Source organism: Lithobates pipiens, unplaced genomic scaffold, assembly GCF_037356315.1.
Source record: "Lithobates pipiens isolate NorthernLeopardFrog02 unplaced genomic scaffold, aLitPip1_a1.2 Scaffold_30, whole genome shotgun sequence".
Classification (NCBI taxonomy): Eukaryota; Metazoa; Chordata; class Amphibia; order Anura; family Ranidae; genus Lithobates; species Lithobates pipiens.
This window is the reverse complement of record NW_027507791.1, coordinates 184,971,485-184,982,583: the sequence shown is the minus strand read 5'-3', so window position 1 is coordinate 184,982,583 and position 11,099 is coordinate 184,971,485. Positions and strand designations below refer to the sequence as shown.

The 11,099-nt window shown below is 52.5% G+C and overlaps 32 non-coding genes and 17 pseudogenes across 32 annotated transcripts in view; all 49 read left to right on the top strand.

Moving 5' to 3' along the window:
- The window catches only part of LOC143945145 (5S ribosomal RNA), a 119-nt gene extending 8 nt beyond the window's left edge, over nucleotides 1–111 (top strand). The window contains exon 1 of the ribosomal RNA XR_013265091.1: nucleotides 1–111. This exon is cut by the window's left edge and continues 8 nt beyond it. This is a non-coding gene — a ribosomal RNA (5S ribosomal RNA).
- A 109-nt stretch (nucleotides 112–220) lies between these two features.
- LOC143947289 (5S ribosomal RNA) lies at nucleotides 221–340 on the top strand (annotated as a pseudogene).
- Nucleotides 341–449: 109 nt separating this feature from the next.
- LOC143953226 (5S ribosomal RNA) lies at nucleotides 450–568 on the top strand. The gene has a single exon (XR_013268328.1). It is a non-coding gene; the product is annotated as a 5S ribosomal RNA (ribosomal RNA).
- Nucleotides 569–677: 109 nt separating this feature from the next.
- Nucleotides 678–796, top strand: LOC143952558 (5S ribosomal RNA). Its single transcript, XR_013267723.1, has one exon. It is a non-coding gene; the product is annotated as a 5S ribosomal RNA (ribosomal RNA).
- Nucleotides 797–905: 109 nt separating this feature from the next.
- On the top strand, nucleotides 906–1,024 carry LOC143945836 (5S ribosomal RNA; annotated as a pseudogene).
- Nucleotides 1,025–1,133: 109 nt separating this feature from the next.
- On the top strand, nucleotides 1,134–1,252 carry LOC143944332 (5S ribosomal RNA; annotated as a pseudogene).
- Nucleotides 1,253–1,361: 109 nt separating this feature from the next.
- Nucleotides 1,362–1,480, top strand: LOC143943579 (5S ribosomal RNA; annotated as a pseudogene).
- Nucleotides 1,481–1,589: 109 nt separating this feature from the next.
- On the top strand, nucleotides 1,590–1,708 carry LOC143946588 (5S ribosomal RNA; annotated as a pseudogene).
- Nucleotides 1,709–1,817: 109 nt separating this feature from the next.
- LOC143944305 (5S ribosomal RNA) lies at nucleotides 1,818–1,936 on the top strand (annotated as a pseudogene).
- Nucleotides 1,937–2,045: 109 nt separating this feature from the next.
- On the top strand, nucleotides 2,046–2,164 carry LOC143954723 (5S ribosomal RNA). The gene has a single exon (XR_013269685.1). It is a non-coding gene; the product is annotated as a 5S ribosomal RNA (ribosomal RNA).
- Nucleotides 2,165–2,273: 109 nt separating this feature from the next.
- On the top strand, nucleotides 2,274–2,392 carry LOC143947114 (5S ribosomal RNA; annotated as a pseudogene).
- Nucleotides 2,393–2,501: 109 nt separating this feature from the next.
- Nucleotides 2,502–2,620, top strand: LOC143943614 (5S ribosomal RNA). The gene has a single exon (XR_013264951.1). It is a non-coding gene; the product is annotated as a 5S ribosomal RNA (ribosomal RNA).
- Nucleotides 2,621–2,729: 109 nt separating this feature from the next.
- LOC143951457 (5S ribosomal RNA) lies at nucleotides 2,730–2,848 on the top strand. The gene has a single exon (XR_013266728.1). It is a non-coding gene; the product is annotated as a 5S ribosomal RNA (ribosomal RNA).
- A 109-nt stretch (nucleotides 2,849–2,957) lies between these two features.
- On the top strand, nucleotides 2,958–3,076 carry LOC143953204 (5S ribosomal RNA). Its single transcript, XR_013268308.1, has one exon. It is a non-coding gene; the product is annotated as a 5S ribosomal RNA (ribosomal RNA).
- Nucleotides 3,077–3,185: 109 nt separating this feature from the next.
- Nucleotides 3,186–3,304, top strand: LOC143948976 (5S ribosomal RNA). Its single transcript, XR_013265445.1, has one exon. It is a non-coding gene; the product is annotated as a 5S ribosomal RNA (ribosomal RNA).
- A 109-nt stretch (nucleotides 3,305–3,413) lies between these two features.
- LOC143951406 (5S ribosomal RNA) lies at nucleotides 3,414–3,532 on the top strand. The gene has a single exon (XR_013266681.1). It is a non-coding gene; the product is annotated as a 5S ribosomal RNA (ribosomal RNA).
- Nucleotides 3,533–3,652: 120 nt separating this feature from the next.
- LOC143948510 (5S ribosomal RNA) lies at nucleotides 3,653–3,771 on the top strand. The gene has a single exon (XR_013265403.1). It is a non-coding gene; the product is annotated as a 5S ribosomal RNA (ribosomal RNA).
- Nucleotides 3,772–3,880: 109 nt separating this feature from the next.
- Nucleotides 3,881–3,998, top strand: LOC143949936 (5S ribosomal RNA; annotated as a pseudogene).
- A 108-nt stretch (nucleotides 3,999–4,106) lies between these two features.
- LOC143952149 (5S ribosomal RNA) lies at nucleotides 4,107–4,225 on the top strand. The gene has a single exon (XR_013267354.1). It is a non-coding gene; the product is annotated as a 5S ribosomal RNA (ribosomal RNA).
- A 109-nt stretch (nucleotides 4,226–4,334) lies between these two features.
- Nucleotides 4,335–4,453, top strand: LOC143951533 (5S ribosomal RNA). Its single transcript, XR_013266797.1, has one exon. It is a non-coding gene; the product is annotated as a 5S ribosomal RNA (ribosomal RNA).
- A 109-nt stretch (nucleotides 4,454–4,562) lies between these two features.
- Nucleotides 4,563–4,681, top strand: LOC143946232 (5S ribosomal RNA; annotated as a pseudogene).
- A 109-nt stretch (nucleotides 4,682–4,790) lies between these two features.
- Nucleotides 4,791–4,909, top strand: LOC143951456 (5S ribosomal RNA). Its single transcript, XR_013266727.1, has one exon. It is a non-coding gene; the product is annotated as a 5S ribosomal RNA (ribosomal RNA).
- A 109-nt stretch (nucleotides 4,910–5,018) lies between these two features.
- On the top strand, nucleotides 5,019–5,137 carry LOC143944924 (5S ribosomal RNA; annotated as a pseudogene).
- A 109-nt stretch (nucleotides 5,138–5,246) lies between these two features.
- LOC143953722 (5S ribosomal RNA) lies at nucleotides 5,247–5,365 on the top strand. The gene has a single exon (XR_013268778.1). It is a non-coding gene; the product is annotated as a 5S ribosomal RNA (ribosomal RNA).
- A 109-nt stretch (nucleotides 5,366–5,474) lies between these two features.
- LOC143950839 (5S ribosomal RNA) lies at nucleotides 5,475–5,593 on the top strand. The gene has a single exon (XR_013266169.1). It is a non-coding gene; the product is annotated as a 5S ribosomal RNA (ribosomal RNA).
- A 109-nt stretch (nucleotides 5,594–5,702) lies between these two features.
- LOC143950098 (5S ribosomal RNA) lies at nucleotides 5,703–5,821 on the top strand. The gene has a single exon (XR_013265548.1). It is a non-coding gene; the product is annotated as a 5S ribosomal RNA (ribosomal RNA).
- A 107-nt stretch (nucleotides 5,822–5,928) lies between these two features.
- LOC143946918 (5S ribosomal RNA) lies at nucleotides 5,929–6,047 on the top strand (annotated as a pseudogene).
- Nucleotides 6,048–6,156: 109 nt separating this feature from the next.
- LOC143954410 (5S ribosomal RNA) lies at nucleotides 6,157–6,275 on the top strand. Its single transcript, XR_013269404.1, has one exon. It is a non-coding gene; the product is annotated as a 5S ribosomal RNA (ribosomal RNA).
- Nucleotides 6,276–6,384: 109 nt separating this feature from the next.
- On the top strand, nucleotides 6,385–6,503 carry LOC143953710 (5S ribosomal RNA). Its single transcript, XR_013268767.1, has one exon. It is a non-coding gene; the product is annotated as a 5S ribosomal RNA (ribosomal RNA).
- A 109-nt stretch (nucleotides 6,504–6,612) lies between these two features.
- Nucleotides 6,613–6,731, top strand: LOC143944642 (5S ribosomal RNA; annotated as a pseudogene).
- Nucleotides 6,732–6,840: 109 nt separating this feature from the next.
- LOC143951006 (5S ribosomal RNA) lies at nucleotides 6,841–6,959 on the top strand. Its single transcript, XR_013266319.1, has one exon. It is a non-coding gene; the product is annotated as a 5S ribosomal RNA (ribosomal RNA).
- Nucleotides 6,960–7,068: 109 nt separating this feature from the next.
- On the top strand, nucleotides 7,069–7,187 carry LOC143951680 (5S ribosomal RNA). Its single transcript, XR_013266930.1, has one exon. It is a non-coding gene; the product is annotated as a 5S ribosomal RNA (ribosomal RNA).
- Nucleotides 7,188–7,296: 109 nt separating this feature from the next.
- Nucleotides 7,297–7,415, top strand: LOC143954701 (5S ribosomal RNA). Its single transcript, XR_013269665.1, has one exon. It is a non-coding gene; the product is annotated as a 5S ribosomal RNA (ribosomal RNA).
- Nucleotides 7,416–7,524: 109 nt separating this feature from the next.
- LOC143946275 (5S ribosomal RNA) lies at nucleotides 7,525–7,643 on the top strand (annotated as a pseudogene).
- Nucleotides 7,644–7,752: 109 nt separating this feature from the next.
- LOC143953698 (5S ribosomal RNA) lies at nucleotides 7,753–7,871 on the top strand. Its single transcript, XR_013268756.1, has one exon. It is a non-coding gene; the product is annotated as a 5S ribosomal RNA (ribosomal RNA).
- Nucleotides 7,872–7,980: 109 nt separating this feature from the next.
- LOC143943819 (5S ribosomal RNA) lies at nucleotides 7,981–8,099 on the top strand (annotated as a pseudogene).
- Nucleotides 8,100–8,208: 109 nt separating this feature from the next.
- Nucleotides 8,209–8,327, top strand: LOC143951100 (5S ribosomal RNA). Its single transcript, XR_013266403.1, has one exon. It is a non-coding gene; the product is annotated as a 5S ribosomal RNA (ribosomal RNA).
- Nucleotides 8,328–8,436: 109 nt separating this feature from the next.
- On the top strand, nucleotides 8,437–8,555 carry LOC143948484 (5S ribosomal RNA). The gene has a single exon (XR_013265400.1). It is a non-coding gene; the product is annotated as a 5S ribosomal RNA (ribosomal RNA).
- Nucleotides 8,556–8,664: 109 nt separating this feature from the next.
- Nucleotides 8,665–8,783, top strand: LOC143952038 (5S ribosomal RNA). Its single transcript, XR_013267253.1, has one exon. It is a non-coding gene; the product is annotated as a 5S ribosomal RNA (ribosomal RNA).
- A 109-nt stretch (nucleotides 8,784–8,892) lies between these two features.
- On the top strand, nucleotides 8,893–9,011 carry LOC143951099 (5S ribosomal RNA). Its single transcript, XR_013266402.1, has one exon. It is a non-coding gene; the product is annotated as a 5S ribosomal RNA (ribosomal RNA).
- Nucleotides 9,012–9,120: 109 nt separating this feature from the next.
- LOC143951517 (5S ribosomal RNA) lies at nucleotides 9,121–9,239 on the top strand. Its single transcript, XR_013266782.1, has one exon. It is a non-coding gene; the product is annotated as a 5S ribosomal RNA (ribosomal RNA).
- A 109-nt stretch (nucleotides 9,240–9,348) lies between these two features.
- On the top strand, nucleotides 9,349–9,467 carry LOC143954297 (5S ribosomal RNA). Its single transcript, XR_013269302.1, has one exon. It is a non-coding gene; the product is annotated as a 5S ribosomal RNA (ribosomal RNA).
- A 109-nt stretch (nucleotides 9,468–9,576) lies between these two features.
- Nucleotides 9,577–9,695, top strand: LOC143954110 (5S ribosomal RNA). The gene has a single exon (XR_013269131.1). It is a non-coding gene; the product is annotated as a 5S ribosomal RNA (ribosomal RNA).
- Nucleotides 9,696–9,804: 109 nt separating this feature from the next.
- Nucleotides 9,805–9,923, top strand: LOC143946581 (5S ribosomal RNA). Its single transcript, XR_013265224.1, has one exon. It is a non-coding gene; the product is annotated as a 5S ribosomal RNA (ribosomal RNA).
- Nucleotides 9,924–10,032: 109 nt separating this feature from the next.
- On the top strand, nucleotides 10,033–10,151 carry LOC143944626 (5S ribosomal RNA; annotated as a pseudogene).
- Nucleotides 10,152–10,260: 109 nt separating this feature from the next.
- Nucleotides 10,261–10,379, top strand: LOC143944329 (5S ribosomal RNA; annotated as a pseudogene).
- A 109-nt stretch (nucleotides 10,380–10,488) lies between these two features.
- On the top strand, nucleotides 10,489–10,607 carry LOC143953686 (5S ribosomal RNA). The gene has a single exon (XR_013268745.1). It is a non-coding gene; the product is annotated as a 5S ribosomal RNA (ribosomal RNA).
- Nucleotides 10,608–10,716: 109 nt separating this feature from the next.
- Nucleotides 10,717–10,835, top strand: LOC143945255 (5S ribosomal RNA; annotated as a pseudogene).
- Nucleotides 10,836–10,944: 109 nt separating this feature from the next.
- On the top strand, nucleotides 10,945–11,063 carry LOC143953500 (5S ribosomal RNA). The gene has a single exon (XR_013268576.1). It is a non-coding gene; the product is annotated as a 5S ribosomal RNA (ribosomal RNA).
- The last annotated feature ends 36 nt before the right edge of the window (nucleotides 11,064–11,099 follow it).

The following is an 11,099-nucleotide window of genomic DNA, read 5'->3' as shown; positions in this document are numbered from 1 at the left end:
CCACATCACCCTGAATGCACTCGATCTCGTCTGGTCTCGGATGCTAAGCAGGGTCGGGCCTGGTTAGTACCTGGATGGGAGACCGCCTGGGAATACCAGGTGCCGTAGGCTTTTTTCCATTATGTTGTTGGCTTTGGCGACCTGCTGTATTTTTCCTCTCGATTGCCCGAGGTGACCACCTTGGCTTTTGTCAAGAGAGTTGTAAGTAGGGTGCAAGATCGCCTACGGCCACATCACCCTGAATGCGCTCGATCTCATCTGATCTCACATGCTAAGCAGGGTCGGGCCTGGTTAGTACCTGGATATGGAGACCGCCTGGGAATACCAGGTGCCGTAGGCTTTTTTCCATTATGTTGTTGGCTTTGGCGACCTGCTGTATTTTTCCTCTCGATTGCCCGAGGTGACCACCTTGGCTTTTGTCAAGAGAGTTGTAAGTAGGGTGCAAGATTGCCTACAGCCACATCACCCTGAATGCGCTCGATCTCGTCTGATCTCGGATGCTAAGCAGGGTCGGGTCTGGTTAGTACCTGCATGGGAGACCGCCTGGGAATACCAGGTGCTGTAGGCTTTATTCCATTATATTGTTGGCTTTGGCGACCTTCTGTATTTTTCTTCTCGATTGCCCGAGGTGACCACCTTGGCTTTTGTCAAGAGAGTTGTAAGTAGGGTGCAACGTTGCCTACGGCCACATCACCCTGAATGCGCTCGATCTCGTCTGATCTCGGATGCTAAGCAGGGTCGGGCTTGGTTAGTACCTGGATGGGAGACCGCCTGGGAATACCAGGTGCCATAGGCTTTTTTCCATTATGTTGTTGGCTTTGGCGACCTGCTGTATTTTTCCTCTCGATTGCCCGAGGTGACCACCTTGGCTTTTGTCAAGTGAGTTGTAAGTAGGGTGCAAGATCGTCTACGGCCACATCACCCTGAATGCGCTCCATCTCATCTGATCTCGGATGCTAAGCAGGGTCGGGCCTGGTTAGTACCTGGATGGGAGACTGCCTGGGAACACCAGGTGCCGTAAGCTTTTTTCCATTATGTTGTTGGCTTTGGCGACCTGCTGTATTTTTCCTCTCGATTGCCCGAGGTGACCACCTTGGCTTTTGTCAAGAGAGTTGTAAGTAGGATGCAAGAACGCCTACAGCCACATTACCCTGAATGCACTCGATCGCGTCTGATCTCGGATGCTAAGCAGTGTCGGGCCTGGTTAGTACCTGGATGGGAGACCGCCTGGGAATACCAGGTGCCGTAGGCTTTTTTCCATTATGTTGTTGGCTTTGGCGACCTGCTGTATTTTTCCTCTCGATTGCCCGAGGTGACCACCTTGGCTTTTGTCAAGAGAGTTGTAAGTAGGGTGCAAGATCGCCTACGGCCACATCACCCTAAATGCGCTCGATCTCGTCTGATCTCGGATGCTAAGCAGGGTCGGGCCTGGTTAGTACCTGGATGCGAGACCGCCTGGGAATACCAGGTGCCGTAGGCTTTTTTCCATTATGTTGTTGGCTTTGGCGACCTGCTGTATTTTTCCTCTCGATTGCCCGAGGTGACCACCTTGGCTTTTGTCAAGAGAGTTGTAAGTAGGGTGCAAGATCGCCTACGGCCACATCACCCTCAATGCGCTCGATCTCGTCTGTTCTCGGATGCTAAGCAGGGTCGGGCCTGGTTAGTACCTGGATGGGAGACCGCCTGGGAATACCAGATGCCATAGGCTTTTTTCCATTATGTTGTTGGCTTTGGCGACCTGCTGTATTTTTCCTCTCGATTGCCCGAGGTGACCACCTTGGCTTTTGTCAAGTGAGTTGTAAGTAGGGTGCAAGATCGCCTACGGCCACATCACCCTGAATGAGCTCCATCTCGTCTGATCTCGGATGCTAAGCAGGGTCGGGCCTGGTTAGTACCTGGATGGGAGACCGCCTGGGAATACCAGGTGCCGTAGGCTTTTTTCCATTATGTTGTTGGCTTTGGCGACCTGCTGTATTTTTCCTCTCTATTGCCCGAGGTGACCACCTTGGCTTTTGTCAAGAGAGTTGTAAGTAGGATGCAAGAACGCCTACAGCCACATCACCCTGAATGCGCTCGATCTCGTCTGTTCTCGGATGCTAAGCGGGGTCGGGCCTGGTTAGTACCTGGATGGGAGACCGCCTGGGAATACCAGGTGCCGTAGGCTTTTTGCCATTATGTTGTTGGCTTTGGTGACCTGCTGTATTTTTCCTCTCGATTGCCCGAGGTGACCACCTTGGCTTTTGTCAAGAGAGTTGTAAGTAGGGTGCAAGATCGCCTACGGCCACATCACCCTGAATGCGCTCGATCTCGTCTGTTCTCGGATGCTAAGCAGGGTCGGGCCTGGTTTGTACCTGGATGGGAGACCGCCTGGGAATACCAGATGCCGTACTCTTTTTTCCATTATGTTGTTGGCTTTGGCGACCTGCTGTATTTTTCCTCTCGATTGCCCGAGGTGACCACCTTGGCTTTTGTCAAGAGAGTTGTAAGTAGAGCACAAGATCGCCTATGGCCACATCACCCTGAATGCACTCGATCTCGTCTGATCTCGGATGCTAAGCAGGGTCGGGCCTGGTTAGTACCTGGATGGGAGACCGCCTGGGAATACCAGGTGCTGTAGGCTTTTTTCCATTATGTTGTTGGCTTTGGCGACCTGCTGTATTTTTCCTCTCGATTGCCCGAGGTGACCACCTTGGCTTTTGTCAAGAGAGTTGTAAGTAGGGCGCAAGATCGCCTACGGCCACATCACCCTGAATGCGCTCGATCTCGTCTGATCTCAGATGCTAAGCAGGGTCGGGCCTGGTTAGTACCTGGATGGGAGACCGCCTGGGAATACCAGGTGCCGTAGGCTTTTGGCCATTATGTTGTTGGCTTTGGCGACCTGCTGTATTTTTCCTCTCGCTTGCCCGAGGTGACCACCTTGGCTTTTGTCAAGAGAGTTGTAAGTAGGGTGCAAGATCGCCTACGGCCACATCACCCTTTATGCGCTCGATCTCGTCTGATCTCGGATGCTAAGCAGGGTCGGGCCTGGTTAATACCTGGATGGGAGACCGCCTGGGAATACCAGGTGCCGTAGGCTTTTTTCCATTATGTTGTTGGCTTTGGCGACCTGCTGTATTTTTCCTCTCGATTGCCCGAGGTGACCACCTTGGCTTTTGTCAAGAAAGTTGTAAGTAGGGGGCAAGATCGCCTACGGCCACATCACCCTTAATGCGCTCGATCTCGTCTGATCTCGGATGCTAAGCAGGGTCGGGCCTGGTTAGTACCTGGATGGGAGACCGCCTGGGAATACCAGGTGCCGTAGGCTTTTTTCCATTATGTTGTTGGCTTTGGCGACCTGCTGTATTTTTCCTCTCGATTGCCCGAGGTGACCACCTTGGCTTTTGTCAAGAGAGTTGTAAGTAGAGTGCAAGATCGCCTACGGCCACATCACCCTGAATGCGCTCGATCTCGTCTGATCTCGGATGCTAAGCAGGGTCAGGCCTGGTTAGTACCTGGATGGGAGACCGCCTGGGAATACCAGGTGCCGTAGGCTTTTTTCCATTATGTTGTTGGCTTTGGCGACCTGCTGTATTTTTCCTCTCGCTTGCCCGAGGTGACCACCTTGGCTTTTGTCAAGAGAGTTGTAAGTAAGGTGTAAGTAAGGTGTAAGGTTGCCTACGGCCGCATCACCCTGAATGCGCTCGATCTCGTCTGATCTCGGATGCTAAGCAGGGTTGGGCCTGGTTAGTACCTGGATGGGAGACCGCCTGGGAATACCAGGTGCCGTAGGCTTTTTTCCATTATGTTGTTGGCTTTGGCGACCTGCTGTATTTTTCCTCTCAATTGCCCGAGGTGACCACCTTGGCTTTTGTCAAGAGAGTTGTAAGTAGGGTGCAAGATCGCCTACGGCCACATCACCCTGAATGCGCTAGATCTCGTCTCATCTCGGATGCTATGCAGGGTCGGGCCTGGTTAGTAACTGGATGGGAGACCGCCTGGGAATACCAGTGCCGTAGGCTTTTTCCATTATGTTGTTGGCTTTGGCGACCTGCTGTATTTTTCCTCTCGTTTGCCCGAGGTGACCACCTTGGCTTTTGTCAAGAGAGTTGTAAGTAGGGTGCAAGATCGCCTACGGCCACATCACCCTGAATACGCTCGATCTCGTCTGATCTCGGATGCTAAGCAGGGTCGGGCATGGTTAGTACCTGGATGGGAGACCGCCTGGGAATACCAGGTGCCGTAGGCTTTTTTCCATTATGTTGTTGGCTTTGGCGACCTGTGGTATTTTTCCTCTCGATTGCCCGAGGTGACCACCTTGGCTTTTGTCAAGAGAGTTGTAAGTAGGGTGCAAGATCGCCTACGGCCACATCACCCTGAATGCGCTCGATCTTGTCTGATCTCGGATGCTAAGCAGGGTTGGGCCTGGTTAGTACCTGGCTGGGAGACCACCTGGGAATACCAGGTGCCGTAGGCTTTTTTCCATTATGTTGTTGGCTTTGGCGACCTGCTGTATTTTTCCTCTCGATTGCCCGAGGTGACCACCTTGGCTTTTGTCAAGAGAGTTGTAAGTAGGGTGCCAGATCGCCTATGGCCACATCACCCTGAATGCGTTTGATCTCGTCTGATCTCAGATGCCAAGCAGGGTCGGGCCTGGTTAGTACCTGGATGGGAGACCGCCTGCAAATACCAGGTGCCGTAGGCTTTTTTCCATTATGTTGTTGGCTTTGGCGACCTGCTGTATTTTTCCTCTCGATTGCCCGAGGTGACCACCTTGGCTTTTGTCAAGAGAGTTGTAAGTAGGGTGCAAGATCGCCTACGGCCACATCACCCTGAATGCGCTCGATCTCGTCTGATCTCAGATGCTAAGCAGGGTCGGGCCTGGTTAGTACCTGGATGGGAGACCGCCTGGGAATACCAGGTGCCGTAGGCTTTTTTCCATTATGTTGTTGGCTTTGGCGACCTGCTGTATTTTTCCTCTCGATTGCCCGAGGTGACCACCTTGGCTTTTGTCAAGAGAGTTGTAAGTAGGGTGCCAGATTGCCTACGGCCACATCACCCTGAATGCGCTCGATCTCGTCTGATCTCGGGTGCTAAGCAGGGTCGGGTCTGGTTAGTACCTGCATGGGAGACCGCCTGGGAATACCAGGTGCCATAGGCTTTTTTCCATTATGTTGTTGGCTTTGGCGACCTGCTGTATTTTTCCTCTCGATTGCCCGAGGTGACCACCTTGGCTTTTGTCAAGTGAGTTGTAAGTAGGGTGCAAGATTGCCTACGGCCACATCACCCTGAATGCGCTCGATCTCGTCTGATCTCGGATGCTAAGCAGGGTCGGGCCTGGTTAGTACCTGGATGGGAGACCGCCTGGGAATACCAGGTGCCGTAGGCTTTTTTCCATTATGTTGTTGGCTTTGGCGACCTGCTGTATTTTTCCTCTCGATTGCCCGAGGTGACCACCTTGGCTTTTGTCAAGAGAGTTGTAAGTAGGGTGCAAGATCGCCTATGGCCACATCACCCTGAATGCGCTCGATCTCATCTGATCTCGGATGCTAAGCAGGGTCGGGCCTGATTAGTACCTGGATGGGAGTCCGCCTGGGAATACCAGGTGCCGTAGGCTTTTTTCCATTATGTTGTTGGCTTTGGCGACCTGCTGTATTTTTCCTCTTGATTGCCCGAGGTGACCACCTTGGCTTTTGTCAAGAGAGCTGTAAGTAGGGTGCAAGATCGCCTACGGCCACATCACCCTGAATGCGCTCGATCTCGTCTGATCTCGGATGCTAAGCAGGGTTGGGCCTGGTTAGTACCTGGATGGGAGACCGCCTGGGAATACCAGGTGCCGTAGGCTTTTTTTTATTATGTTGTTGGCTTTAGCGACCTGCTGTATTTTTCCTCTCGATTGCCCGAGGTGACCACCTTGGCTTTTGTCAAGAGTTGTAAGTAGGGTGCACGATCGCCTATGGCCACATCACCCTGAATGCGCTCGATCTCGTCTGATCTCGGATGCTAAGCCGGGTCGGGCCTGCTGAGTACCTGGATGGGAGTCCGTCTGGGAATACCAGGTGCCGTAGGTTTTTTTCATTTATGTTGTTGGCTTTGGCGACCTGCTGTATTTTTCCTCTCGATTGCCCGAGGTGAACACCTTGGCTTTTGTCAAGAGAGTTGTAAGTAGGATGCAAGATCGCTTACGGCAACATCACACTGAATGCGCTCGATCTCATCTGATCTCGGATGCTAAGCAGGGTCGGGCTTGGTTAGTACCTGGATGGGAGACCGCCTGGGAATACCAGGTGCCGTAGGCTTTTTTCCATTATGTTGTTGGCTTTGGCGACCTGCTGTATTTTTCCTCTCGATTGCCCGAGGTGACCACCTTGGCTTTTGTCAAGAGAGTTGTAAGTAGGGTGCAAGATCGCCTACGGCCACATCACCCTGAATGCGCTCGATCTCGTCTGATCTCGGATGCTAAGCAGGGTCGGGCCTGGTTAGTACCTGGATGGGAGACCGCCTGGGAATACCAGGTGCCGTAGGCTTTTTTCCATTATGTTGTTGGCTTTGGCGACCTGCTGTATTTTTCCTCTCGATTGCCCGAGGTGACCACCTTGGCTTTTGTCAAGAGAGTTGTAAGTAGGGTGCAAGATTGCCTATGGCCACATCACCCTGAATGCGCTCGATCTCATCTGATCTCGGATCCTAAGCAGAGTCGGGCCTGGTTAGTACCTGGATGGGAGGCCGCCTGGGAATACCAGGTGCCGTAGGCTTTTTTCCATTATGTTGTTGGCTTTGGCGACCTGCTGTATTTTTCCTCTCGATTGCCCGAGGTGACCACCTTGGCTTTTGTCAAGAGAGTTGTAAGTAGGGTGCACGATCGCCTACGGCCACATCACCCTGAATGCGCTCGATCTCGTCTGATCTCGGATGCTAAGCAGGGTCGGGCCTGCTTAGTACCTGGATGGGAGACCGCCTGGGAATACCAGGTGCCGTAGGCTTTTTTCCATTATATTGTTGGCTTTGGCGACCTGCTGTATTTTTCCTCTCGTTTGCCCGAGGTGACCACCTTGGCTTTTGTCAAGAGAGTTGTAAGTAGGGTGCAAGATTGCCTACGGCCACATCACCCTGAATGTGCTCGATCTCATCTGATCTCGGATGCTAAGCAGGGTCGGTCCTGGTTAGTACCTGGATGGGAGACCGCCTGGGAATACCAGGTGCCGTAGGCTTTTTTCCATTATGTTGTTGGCTTTGGCGACCTGCTGTATTTTTCCTTTCGATTGCCCGAGGTGACCACCTTGGCTTTTGTCAAGAGAGTTGTAAGTAGGATGTAAGATCGCCTACGGCCACATCACCCTGAATGCGCTCGATCTCGTCTGATCTCGGATGCTAAGCAGGGTCGGGCCTGGTTAGTACCTGGATGGGAGACCGCCTGGGAATACCTGGTGCCGTAGGCTTTTTTCCATTATGTTGTTGGCTTTGGCGACCTGCTGTATTTTTCCACTCGATTGCCCGAGGTGACCACCTCGGCTTTTGTCAAGAGAGTTGTAAGTAGAGTGCGAGATTGCCTACGGCCACATCACCCTGAATGCGCTCAATCTCGTCTGATCTCGGATGCTAAGCAGGGTCGGCCCTGGTTAGTACCTGGATGGGAGACCGCCTGGTAATTCCAGGTGCCGTAGGCTTTTTTCAATTATGTTGTTGGCTTTGGCGACCTACTGTATTTTTCCTCTCTATTGCCCGAGGTGACCACCTTGGCTTTTGTCAAGAGAGTTGTAAGTAGGGTGCGAGATCGCCTACGGCCACATCACCCTGAATGCGCTCGATCTCGTCTGATCTCGGATGCTAAGCAGGGTCGGGCCTGGTTAGTACCTGGATGGGAGACCGCCTGGGAATACCAGGTGCCGTAGGCTTTTTTCCATTATGTTGTTGGCTTTGGCGACCTGCTGTATTTTTCCTCTCGATTGCCCGAGGTGACCACTTTGGCTTTTGTCAAGAGAGTTGTAAGTAGGGTGCGAGATCGTCTACCGCCACATCACCCTGAATGCGCTCGATCTTGTCTGATCTCGGATGCTAAGCAGGGTCGGGCCTGGTTAGTACCTGGATGGGAGACCGCCTGGGAATACCAGGTGCCGTAGGCTTTTTTCCATTATGTTGTTACCTTTGGCGACCTGCTGTATTTTTCCTCTCGATTGCCCGAGGTGACCACCTTGGCTTTTGTCAAGAGAGTTGTAAGTAGGGTGCAAGATCGCCTACGGCAACATCACCCTGAATGCGCTCGATCTCGTCTGATCTCGGCTGCTAAGCAGGGTCGGGCCTGGTTAGTACCTGGATGGGAGACCGCCTGGGAATACCAGGTGCCGTAGGCTTTTTTCCACTATGTTGTTGGCTTTGGCGACCTGCTGTATTTTTCTTTTCGATTGCCCGAGGTGACCACCTTGGCTTTTGTCAAGAGAGTTGTAAGTAGGGTGCAAGATCGCCTACGGCCACATCACCCTGAATGCGCTCGATTTCATCTGATCTCGGATGCTAAGCAGGGTCGGGCCTGGTTAGTACCTGGATGGGAGACCGCCTGGGAATTCCAGGTGCCGTAGGCTTTTTTCCATTATGTTGTTGGCTTTGGCGACCTACTGTATTTTTCCTCTCGATTGCCCGAGGTGACCACCTTGGCTTTTGTCAAGAGAGTTGTAAGTAGGGTGCAAGATCGCCTACCGCCACATCACCCTGAATGCGCTCGATCTCGTCTGATCTCGGATGCTAAGCAGGGTCGGGCCTGGTTAGTACCTGGATGGGAGACCGCCTGGGAATTCCAGGTGCCGTAGGCTTTTTTCCATTATGTTGTTGGCTTTGGCGACCTGCTGTATTTTTCCTCTCGATTGCCCGAGGTGACCACCTTGGCTTTTGTCAAGAGAGTTGTAAGTAGGGTGTAAGATCGCCTACGGCAACATCACCCTGAATGCGCTCGATCTCGTCTGATCTCGGCTGCTAAGCAGGGTCGGGCCTGGTTAGTACCTGGATGGGAGACCGCCTGGGAATACCAGGTGCCGTAGGCTTTTTTCCATTATGTTGTTGGCTTTGGCGACCTGCTGTATTTTTCTTTTCGATTGCCCGAGGTGACCACCTTGGCTTTTGTCAAGAGAGTTGTAAGTAGGGTGCAAGATCGCCTACAGCCACATCACCCTGAATGCGCTCGATCTCGTCTGATCTCGGATGCTAAGCAGGGTCGGGCCTGGTTAGTACCTGGATGGGAGACCGCCTGGGAATACCAGGTGCCGTAGGCTTTTTTCCATTATGTTGTTGGCTTTGGCAAACTACTGTATTTTTCCTCTCGATTGCCCGAGGTGACCACCTTGGCTTTTGTCAAGAGAGTTGTAAGTAGGGTGCAAGATCGCATACGGCCACATCACCCTGAATACGCTCGATCGCGTCTGATCTCGGAAGCTAAACAGGGTCGGGCCTGGTTAGTTCCTGGATGGGAGACCGCCTGGGAATACCAGGTGCCGTAGGCTTTTTTCCATTATGTTGTTGGCTTTGGCGACCTGCTGTATTTTTCCTCTCGATTGCCCGAGGTGACCACCTTGGCTTTTGTAAAGAGAGTTGTAAGTAGGGTGCACGATCGCCTACAGCCACATCACCCTGAATGCGCTCAATCTCATCTGATCTCGGATGCTAAGCAGGGTCGGGCCTGGTTAGTACCTGGATGGGAGACCGCCTGGGAATACCAGGTGCCGTAGGCTTTTTTCCATTATGTTGTTGGCTTTGGCGACCTGCTGTATTTTTCCTCTCGATTGCCCAAGGTGACCACCTTGGCTTTTGTCAAGAGAGTTGTAAGTAGGGTGCCAGATTGCTTACGGCTACATCACCCTGAATGCGCTCGATCCCGTCTGATCTCGGATGCTAAGCAGGGTCGGGCCTGGTTAGTACCTGGATGGGAGACCGCCTGGGAATACCAGGTGCCGTAGGCTTTTTTCCATTATGTTGTTGGCTTTGGCGACCTGCTGTATTTTTCCTCTCGATTGCCCGAGGTGACCACCTTGGCTTTTTTCAAGAGAGTTGTAAGTAGGGTGCAAGATCACCTATGGCCACATCACCCTGAATGCGCTCAATCTCGTCTGATCTTGGATGCTAAGCAGGGTCGGGCCTTGTTAGTACCTGGATGGGAGACCGCCTGGGAATACCAGGTGCCGTAGGCTTTTTTCCATTATGTTGTTGGCTTTGGCGACCTGCTGTATTTTTCCTCTTGGTTGCCCGAGGTGACCACCTTGGCTTTTGTCAAGAGAGTTGTACGTAGGGTGCAAGATCGCATACGGCCACATCACCCTGAATGCGCTCGATCTTTTCTGATCTCGGATGCTAAGCAGGGTCGCGCCTGGTTAGTACCTGGATGGGAGACCGCCTGGGAATACCAGGTGCCGTAGGCTTTTTTCCATTATGTTGTTGGCTTTGGCGACTTGCTGTATTTTTCCTCTCGATTGCCCGAGGTGACCACCTTGGCTTTTGTCAAGAGAGTTGTAAGTAGGGTGCCAGATCGCCTACGGCCACATCACCCTGAATGCGCTCGATCTCGTCTGATCTCGGATGCTAAGCAGGGTCGGGCCTGGTTAGTACCTGGATGGGAGACCGCCTGGGAATACCAGGTGCCGTAGGCTTTTTTCCATTATGTTGTTGGCTTTGGCGACCTGCTGTATTTTTCCTCTCGATTGCCCGAGGTGACCACCTGGGCTTTTGTCAAGAGAGTTGTAAGTAAGATGCAAGATCGCCTACAGCCACATCACCCAGAATGCGCTCAATCTCGTCTGATCTCGGATGCTAAGCAGGGTCGGGCCTGGTTAGTACCTGGATGGGAGACCGCCTGGGAATACCAGGTGCCGTAGGCTTTTTTCCATTATGTTGTTGGCTTTGGCGACCTGCTGTATTTTTCCTCTCGATTGCCCGAGGTGACCACCTTGGCTTTTGTCAAGAGAGTTGTAAGTAGGGTGCAAGATCGCCTACGGCCACATCACCCTGAATGCGCTCAATCTCGTCTGATCTCGGATGCTAAGCAGGGTCGGGCTTGGTTAGTACCTGGATGGGAGACCGCCTGGGAATACCAGGTGCCGTAGGCTTTTTTCCATTATGTTGTTGGCTTTGGCGACCTGCTG